Raw genomic sequence first — 10,114 nt, 5'->3', positions numbered from 1 at the left:
AGTAGCTGGGACTATAGGCACATGCCACCATGCCTGGCTAATTTTTTAATTTTTTTTGTAGAGATGAGGTCTTGCTATGTTGTCAAGGCTGATCTTAAAATCCTGGCCTCAAGTGATGCTTCTTCCTTGGCTAAGAATTACACTGTTCGGATTATAGTTGTTAGCCACTGCACCCAGCCAACAATTTTTTGAAATACAAATCAATATCTTCATTTTCCAGAGAAGAAAGCTAAAGTTTGAATGAGTAAGTAACTTGCTGAAGATTAACAACCTAATAGGAAGAGGATTCTAGCAGTAAGTGGAAGCTTAGTGAGGACTGAGATTATCTATTGTAATAATTCATATTGCTCCACACTCAATATTCCCAGGATTGCGGTTTGAGTTTTATGGGGGTACAAATCCTGAACCTCCTGCTCCAAAGGTGGGATAGCTCTGCATGGGATTTAAAATGCAGGACACCATCCTTTCTGGGGTTCAGGCTAAGTTTAGATTTTTCTTGAGACCACAGTCTTGCTCTCTTCCTTCCCTTTCCTTATCCTACTTCTCTCTTACCTCTTCCGGGATTTCCCCCAAGGGTACTCCTTCAACAAATCATATCCAGCTATATTTTGTCTCTGTTATACTTCTAGAGAACCCAACTGGAGGCAGTTGGGATCATGTGTGTCCTCAAAGCAGACAGTAAGAATGGGGCACTGGAGCTGGGTCAGCCAGTGGCCAGTTGTATAGACCAGCCTGGTGTAGGGAGATGTTGGTGCTCCTGAATGTGGCAGTTGTGTGACTGCAAAGATACTCACATGTGGTGAACTACAATGGGATGCTGGTTGAAGAGGGTGTGCCACTGTGTGTTATCTTTGTCATTTGGAAAGGTAGAAGAGGCCAGAATTGGACAACTGTTGCTGGGAGCTATTTATTCATGGAAGAGAGAAAGTGGCTGGCTCAGGTTTGCTGTTCACAAGCCTATGAGAATCAGAGGGCTTCTTTAGCAGCATATAAGGAGACGCTTCACCCTCTCCTTTTCCTAAGTCCTCTCAGACTGCTATAAGAAAATATCATAGGCTGGGAAGTTTATAAATAACAGAAATTTATCCCTCATAGCTGTGGAAGCTGGAAGTCTAAGGCCAAGGTGCTGGCAGGTTTGGTGTCTGATGAGGGCCAACTTCCTAATTCACAGACTGCTGTCTTCTCATTGTGCCCTCATGTGGCAGAGAGAGAGGTCAACTCTCCTGTGTTTCTTCTAATCAGGGCACTAATGTCATTCAGGAGGGCCCCACCTTCATGACCTAACCACCCTAACCACCTAACCACACAGCTGCCACATGAGGAAGAACATTTATTTCTTCAGAGCATAGACCAATTGCTCTCAGGAAGAGAAATGTCTTTCCATGGAAGGTGAGTGACAGTGTGAGAAGAGGACATGATTTAGTAGAAACCAAAGAGGAAAAGACACAGTGAACTCTTCCAGCAGGAGAAAAGACTGGGTGCAGTTGGGAGCTGAGTGAGGACTGTGAGGAAAGAATGAAGGAAGGAGAGATTAGTGCTGAATGCATGGTCTGAAGCCCAATCCTGACCCCCAGCAGTGGCTGGGATTTGTTGCAGATCTATCAAGAGTTGATATTAAGCTCTTGGCTAAAGCTACAAACTAAATCCTCCTGTCTTGCCCAACTACCAATTAACATGTTCTACTTAAACAAATGCCTGAGTAGGGATGTGTTAAGTGGAAGCTGAAGAAGAAATCTATATCCTCTGTCTGAGCTGATACATTCTAGAACCACAGGCTCAGCAAGACAGTTTCTGAGCTAAGGTAATTCTGTAGCAGCAGGAACTTAGAGTTTGCACTCTGGGACCCTGAATACAGCTTGGGATTGGATGTGGGACAGGGGGGTGGGGAGGGGATGCGACAGAATTTCCATGATCTATGCTGAGGGGGGGTTGCATCATCTCACTCTTCGGGAGTGCTCAGACCTAAGCACTGCCTTGGTTCTACTTGTCTGGGGAATCAGGGGATGGTTTCTGGAGAAATCAGTGTCTCATTGGCTGTTATTTTAGAGATTGGGTTTGGCTAAGTAGACAATTTAGTAGAATGGTAGAGGTGTAAGTCAGGTAGCTGGAAACTGAGAGACTTAATAGGAGAGAAGAAAGGCAGTATATGTTGGCAATTCATTTATTTCTAAGTTGTAGGTGGAAAATGGGACAGAGAAAAATACAAATGAGAAATTGACCATGGTTGAACAAATTGCTTTAATTTTTTTCATTTGTCTTCTATAAAGAGAGACATTGACCAAGATGATTTCTGAGTTCATCTTAAAATTTTATAATTCTGGTAATTTTTGTTGTTGTTGTTGTTCTGTAGTTTAGTATGCAGATATATTTATGTTAAACCTACTATTTGGACTGCATGTTTGAAGTCCAAAAGTCATAAGGTGAATCCCTAACTCCAGTGTGATGTTATTGAGGTGGGATTTTGGGGAGGTGATTAGGTTTAGTTGAGGTCCTATAGGTGAGACCCTTGTGATGGGATTGGTGTCCTTATTAGAGGAGGGAGAGAGATCAGAACTCTTCTGTCACCAGGATATAGTAAGAGGTGGATCTGCGAGCTGCAAAGAAGATCTGCCCAAGAAGCTGGATCCCACTGTACCGTGATCTTGGACTTTCTGGCCTGCAGAATCATGAAAAAACATATGACTATTGTTTTAGCCACGCAGTCTGTGCTATTTTGTTATGGCAGCTTGAGCTGAGATGCCTACCTGTCTCTTTTTACTTCAGATCCCAAGGAGAATCTTTCATGCATTTTCCTAAGCATAGTGGGTTAAAAAGTAGATAGATAGATAGTGATCTCTCAGCAACGTGAGAAAACTTGGTGATTGATAGCCACTTCTTAGAAGCAACATGGTATAAAAAGAGAATCTGTGGTATAGAATTAGAAGAAGTGGGTCCCAGCACTGACCAGCCCTTCCTAACCACATGGCCCTGGCAGAACCATGGTCTCTACAGCCTCAGTGGGCATGTGTTTTTATTGGAAGAATGTGAAAACCTGCTCCATGAATGTGCCTGAGGATCAAGCACAGTTATTTGCATTGTAAGTGGAAAGTACTCAATTTAGATTCTGTTTATTTTGTTTTTTTAAAAACAGAAACCCACACAAATACTAGTAGTTATTTTACAAATGGACAAATGAGATAGGTGAATTTATTTTATTCTCAGGATTAGACAGCAAAAGAAAATTACTAAAACCAACTCTGTGGTTTTAGTTATTTTTTATTTTACTTATTTGGGTATTTGCCTTCTTTGTGTTGTGATTTTTTTTCTTTCACTGAGTTATTTAATTTTCAGAAATAGGATTAGTGCATAGAAACAAAGTAAGGCATAAAACGTGTTGTTTCTTCATGATTGATTAGAACATGGCAATTGAAGGAAAAAGAGAAATAAATGCGTCAGGGAAGAGATAAGAGGGAGGAAATGAAGAGTGAAGCAGGAACAATGCTGGTCTTGATTTCTTGTGGTTCTTTCAACATGCATTGTTTAAATATAACCGGTTTGGAAATGGAAAAATTAGTTGGCAATATTTTCTCCAAGAAGCAACAGTAAGAAGAATGTTGCATTCAAGTCCAGGTAAGGTATCAACTGTTCAGAAGGCATGCTCATGCTCAGTAAAACTGAGAAATCTCTCATATCCTCGTGTGATTTGGAAATTATCATGTTGTAATTTTCTGTCCCATGATAATGCATGAGTGACAAATGACATCGCTCAGTGTTCCTTACCCACCCACATTTCCTTAACAAATTTTATCCTGAATTTCATTTCCCATCTCAACTCTCCCTTTCTTTTTCTTCCTTTTCTTCTTCTTCTTCTTCTTCTTTTTTCTTTTTTGAGACAGAGTCTCACTTTGTTGCCTCAGTAGGGTGCTGTGACATCACAGCTCACAGCAACCTCCAACTCTTGGGCTTAAGCGATTTTCTTGCCTCAGCCTCCCAAGTAGCTGGGACTACAGGTACCCGTCACAATGCTGGCTTTTATTTTTTGTCATTTTTGCTGTTTTAGCTGGCCAGGACCAGGTTCGAACCTGCCACCCTTAGTAAATGGGGTTGGTATCCTACCCACTGAGCCACAGGTGCCGCCCCTGTCTTTTCTTTTTGAGACAAAGTCTCACTCCTTCACTCCTGGTAGGGTGTAGTGTCATCATCAGCTCACTGCAACATCAGACTCCTGGTCTCAAGTGATCTTCCTGCCTCAGCCTCCCAGGTAGCTGGGGCTACAGGAGCTCACCCCCACACCTGGCTAACTTTTCTAGGTTTTATAGAGACAGGTCTTGATCTTGCTCAGGATAGTCTTAAACTCCTGGCTCAAGTGATCCTCTTGCCTCAGAGTGTTAACAGTACAAGTGTGCACTGCTTTGCCCGGCCTCTCCCTTACTTTTAATGACCAACTATTGTGGACAGTAGGAGTCTCAACTTGGTATGACTTCTTTACCTTCATTACAAAACTGAGAGATAAAATAAAGTAACATCCTTACATAGATTTTTGCTAGTTTAGTCTTATTAGAGTACTGAAAACATTCACCTTTTCCTCTCCTTTTGGGGATAATAGAAAGTATTCTTGTTATCATATTTTACTGTTTATGTCAGTGTAGTCATATCAATAAGACATAAATATAATAGTTGCCAATACCTGGAGACAGACAAACCCTGGTAGATGCTTCATACAGTGTTATAAATACAAAATACACTGGACACACTGGAGCTGTATCTTGGGTTATAAATTGATGAATAAAATGACTAAAAGATATCCTATGTATCTTGAAAAAAATGTAGATAAATGGATGTAAATGTTCTGTGAATAATTATCTAAATTTGGGAGCTGGAAAGAAAAAGATGCAGCAAATGTCAGACTGTGTATGGAGACTTTATATTGTCAAGTATTATATTTTCTCCCCTACAATGAAAAAGAGAAGACAAAAGCATATTAAGCACATGTGCTTTAGTTTAAATAAGTATAGTATGTTACAGATAATTCTCTACTGGCTATAGAAATATTTTGCTTTGCAGTACTGCCAAATCCTTTTGTCTCAATTATATAGGAAGGCTGAGTAGTACCTCATGGTGTGTGTGTTTGTTTCCATACTGTTTTTCATAGCAGTTGTACTAGTTTACACTCCCCCTAGCAGTGGATAAGTGTTCCCTTTTCATTGCATTTGCACCAACATCTAGGGTGTTTTGACTTTTTAATAATGGCCAATCTGATGGGGTATGGTGATCTCATTGTGATTTTAATTTGCATTTCCCTGATAATTAGTACTTTTTATGTTTCTTGGTCATTTGTCTACATTCTTTTGAGAAAAATCTGTTCCTTTTTTTTTTTTTTTTTGCTGATTTGTTTGAATTCTTTATAGATTCTGGATATTAGCCCTTTGTCAGGTATATAGTTTGTGAATATTTTCTCCCATTCTGTAGGTTGTCTTTTTACTCTCTTGATTATTTCCTTTGCTGTGCAGAAACTTTTTAGTTTAATTAAGTACTAGTTATTTATTTTTGCTGTTGCCATATTTGCTTTTGAAGTCTTACTCATAAATTCTTTACCTAGGCCAATGTCTAGAAAAATTTATCCTATGTTTTCTTCTAGAATTTTTATGATTTCAGGTCTTACACTTAAATCTTTAACCCATTTTGAGTTAATTTTTGTGTATGGTGAGAGATATGGATCTAGTTTCATTCTTCTGCATATGGTTATCCAGTTTTCCCAGCACAATTTCCTGGATAGTATGCCCTTTCCCCAGTGTATGTTTTTCTTGACAGCAGCTATGTGATTTTATTTGGAAGTTCTCTATTCAGTTCCATTGATCTAAGTGTCTACCTTTATACCAGTAGCATGCTGTTTTGGTTCCTACTGTCTTGTAGTATAATTTGAAGTTAGATAATGTAATGTCTCGAGATTTGTTCTTTTGCTCAGGACTGTATTGGGTATTTGGATTCTCACTGCAAAACAATGAAAATACCTAGAGATAGACTGAAACAAAGAGGTGAAAGATCTCTACACAGAGAACTACGAAACACTGATGAAAGAAATCATACGTGACACAAACAAGTAGAGAAACATCCCATGCTCATGGATTGGAAGAATCAGCATTATTAAAATGTCCTTACTGTTCTAAGTGATTTATGGATTTAACACAATTGCCACCAAAATAGTGTCATTTTTCCAAGATCTAGAACAAATGATCCTAAACTTAGTGGAGAACCAAAAAAGGTCCTATAGCCTTTTTAATCTTTAAAGAATTATGCTAAAACCTCATTTGAGATGGGAGGTATAAAATAATAATTTATATTTTATTTTATATATTTTATTTTTATTTTAAAAATATATATAATTTTATTTTTTATTTTATTTTATTTTATTTTATTTTAAAAATAAAATTGGTAAACAGTGTAATGTTTTATATTTTGTCTATAGTTAATCAGCATTTATCACAGAGAGCATATAACTAACTAAATAACTTCATTTAGTTCAAATTTGTCTTGTTATGATGTTGATGAGAAAAAAAAATTGATTCCTGCCAAGCCACTGTGTAGAGTTTGCATAGTCTTCCCATGTCTGCATGGGTTTTCTATGGGTCCCCTGATGTCTTCCCACATCCCAGAGCTGTGCACATGGGGTTAGTCGGTGTGTCTATGTAATCCTGGTGTGAACGGGAGTGTGTAAGAATGTGCCCTGTGATGGGATGGCCTCCTGACTAGGGATGGTTCCTGCCTAGTCTCTGGAGCTGCCAGCTTGGTCTCTGGCCATTCATCATCAACCTGCATTGGATTAAACAGAAAATGATTAATAATTGATCATAAATAAAATTAGAAAATGATGAATAATTGATCATAAATAAAAATGCATGAAGCCAATGATAATCATATAGATGCATGACAATAAATGATGCTAAATAATGCAGGTCAGTAGTTCTCAGTGAGCCCACTCTGTTTATGATCATTGGTCTTTGAAATGCATGGTGGGAGAGGGTGTCCTGACCATGTTTGCTCTGAAATCGTTTATTCCTTGATTTAACCACCACCAGCATGACCATAGTCACTCACCAATTAACAAAAACTTGGGTACATTGTTATGGTCTTTTTTTTATTTCTTCTTAAAAGTGTTTATAGCTCCTATTTATTTCAATGTTTAATATTAGAAGTATTTTAGGTTTTTATTTGGGAGTTTCATGACAAGAAACATGCTGTAGGGACTTAACTCTTATTTATATGTCTTGGCCTGTGGGAAAACTGATTTTGTTATACATTGTTTTGCTTGATGTCAGAGTTCCCAAGAATCTATCAGTGATGCTAAGTGAGGACTTACTGTATAGAATCTTAAAAATAGTAAGAAAAATAACCTAACAAGAATAACAATATCAAGTGGTAAAGCCCTTTTTGTCCTCCTGAACCCCTTCACTTCTAGATGCAGGTGGAAGATTAGAGGATGCACTTACTTGAAGGCCTGAGGTTTCTGCCTGCTCATTTTAATGTGTTTACTACTTTAAGTTTTGGATGTTAGCTCTGGGAAGCAAATTATGAAATCTATGGCACAATGAGTTTCTTCCCCGCCTATCAAATTCATCCCATCTCAGGGACATACTATAAGGCGGGTGCCTTTGGGGAACTTCAGCACAGCCTCATGATTCCCTACCAAGAATGTAGGGCTACATCATGAGGCTGGTTGCAGAGAAGAGAAATATTATTCCCTCAATGTTTCATCTTTTACACATGTAAAACCCTGATTTTGTATTAAAATTCTCTTTCTCCAATTCTAATACAAGTTTATCAATAACTTCTCGGAAGACATGATAACACAATAATGAGTAATTAGGGTCGGAATCATGGACTTGAGTTCAAACTCCCACACTTAATATCTCTGTGACTTTGGAAAAGTTTATTCACCTTTTCCGAAACCTTTAAAATGGGGATATTAGTGTTTATCTCATAGGGCTCTTGGAAAAATTTTAATTTCCACAATATCTGATGTACATAATCTGTGTGACATGGGAATTTTTTTTTTCTCTCTGATTCTCAATTTTCAGTTTTATAAAAGTAAAAAATGATCTTGCTTCTATTCTATGAACTTTTGATTTGTCAAGAAATCTGTGAGTTACTTTCCAGTTTTTCTATAGATATGAGGGAGAAAATCATAGTCATTAATTCAAAGAAAATTCTTTAGCTATTATATTTAATAAGTAAGATTAATGTTTGTTTACTAGATGTTCATAGGTCTGATTATGTTACTAACTTTTGACCTTAAGTCAATTATTTAGCCTCTCTGAGTTTTATCTTCAAAATTAAGATAACACCACTTCACAATTGTACAAGTAGATTAAATAATAACTGCAGCGTACTTAACATGGTCCTGATGCATACTAATATCTAATAAATAGTAATATTATTTCCATTATTATTATTGAACTTTGTAACAAATCTAACAGATAGCTGATAAATTATGTGGAGAGAAATTTGTTAGCCTAAAGACTGTAAGTGACAGAAAGAAGTCAAAGGTGATCCCTATGTGTATACAGGTCAGAAACACTCACTAGCCACTTGGAATACAGGAAAGTATCCAACTCCCGGCTGATGATCCACTAATTTTATGCAATTTCTGGTGACTAAGAATTTGAGGTAAACAAAAAACTCAGATAACTCTTTAGATTTTTTTTTTTTTTATAGTATTTGGGTCTTTGGTATCAAAAGAGCAGCAGGCCATTTTTAGCTTAGTGTTCAAAGGACAGGATCTACCTTTGTAGAGTTACTGCTTTGGGGAAGAATATATGTATTTGCTAGTTCAGAACTTGGGTTTTCTTCTCTGTAGTATTTACTTTAAGGGAGGGCTTTGGCCTCTAAATTTTAATCATCTCCTGACTAATGCTTATCTTCTGGCCCTCCTTAATCCCAACCTGTATGTTCATTGGTTTATTAGGACAGATTCTACCAACAGCACTGAAGCTTCATTTTAGTCCCCTCATCATTTTCTTTCAGATACTGTCTGTATTAAATTTATCTAATAGAGAGACTGCCTTACTGCACCGTAGGATCAACAATAGTCAGAGAATGGCAATTTTCCCTGAATAACTGCTGAAATGAGCAGTATTAATCATTCCCCAATAAGCAGTAAGTTTCTTTTGCCTCAAAAATTTTTTTTTTATTACATAAGCAATACGTGTTTGTGAGAAGTCAGGCTTAACTGGGTTGATAATAGATGGTATTTGATTAAAGGATATAAATTCCTGAATCCTTTGTTTTGTTCCATCTACCTCATTTCCTCCTGGGTTACTAAGAGAGATTTAATCTCATGGGATAAGGGCATATCAAGTAGCAAAGAGACGCCTTTTCTTTAGTTGAGACATTAGCTACAAACATTTGTGTAGACAGCAGGAAGCCAGACTGGACCCTTTGGAGAGTTCTGCCTCCTTCAGGCTATAATGCTGACCCAGGAGGACCAAGGAAAGATGAATCCTGCCCTCTTTGACTTACACCTTTGCATATATACAAGTCTAGGACTTATAGTTCAATGGGATAAAGACCCATCCTGCCAGCCAGACAGAAAAGAGTAGGAAGCATATTTTCTCCTTATCAGCTCATTTAAACTCCCTTGTAACCATCTCTAAGATCTGAGCAATCTTCTTTTTAGAATAAAGGGGATGGGATGGCAAGGCAAAGGCTGCTAGGGCAGGGTTCTCAGCCCAGTCTGCTCATTAGAAGGGCTTTAAAGCCTATTAACACCAGGATCCTAACACAGACTAGCCAAAATCCCCAGAATGGGGCTTGCATATTTTAAAGAAAGCTTTTGAGCATTATTATGGGGTGTAGCCAGGATTAAGAGCCACTGTTCTGTAAGCTATTATTATTATTTATATGTATTAAAAAAAAAACAAACTATAGCCAGACAAAAATAAACAGTGGTTCCACTACCCCCACTACCCTGAAATAATGACCATTGCCACTGTGGTCTTCTGTATATCTCTATTACCATCTCCACTTAAATCTAAGCAATCTTAAAATAGCATAAATAGTTCCTATAACCTAATAAGTGGTATATTTTAAAAGTTTCCCTTTTATAAATTGTTCTATTTCTGAACATGATTCTTTTCTG

The sequence above is a fragment of the Otolemur garnettii genome, unplaced genomic scaffold (assembly GCF_000181295.1).
Source record: "Otolemur garnettii isolate 467f Iridium unplaced genomic scaffold, OtoGar3 scaffold00234, whole genome shotgun sequence".
Lineage (NCBI taxonomy): Eukaryota > Metazoa > Chordata > Mammalia > Primates > Galagidae > Otolemur > Otolemur garnettii.
Note: the sequence above shows the minus strand (reverse complement) of the source record.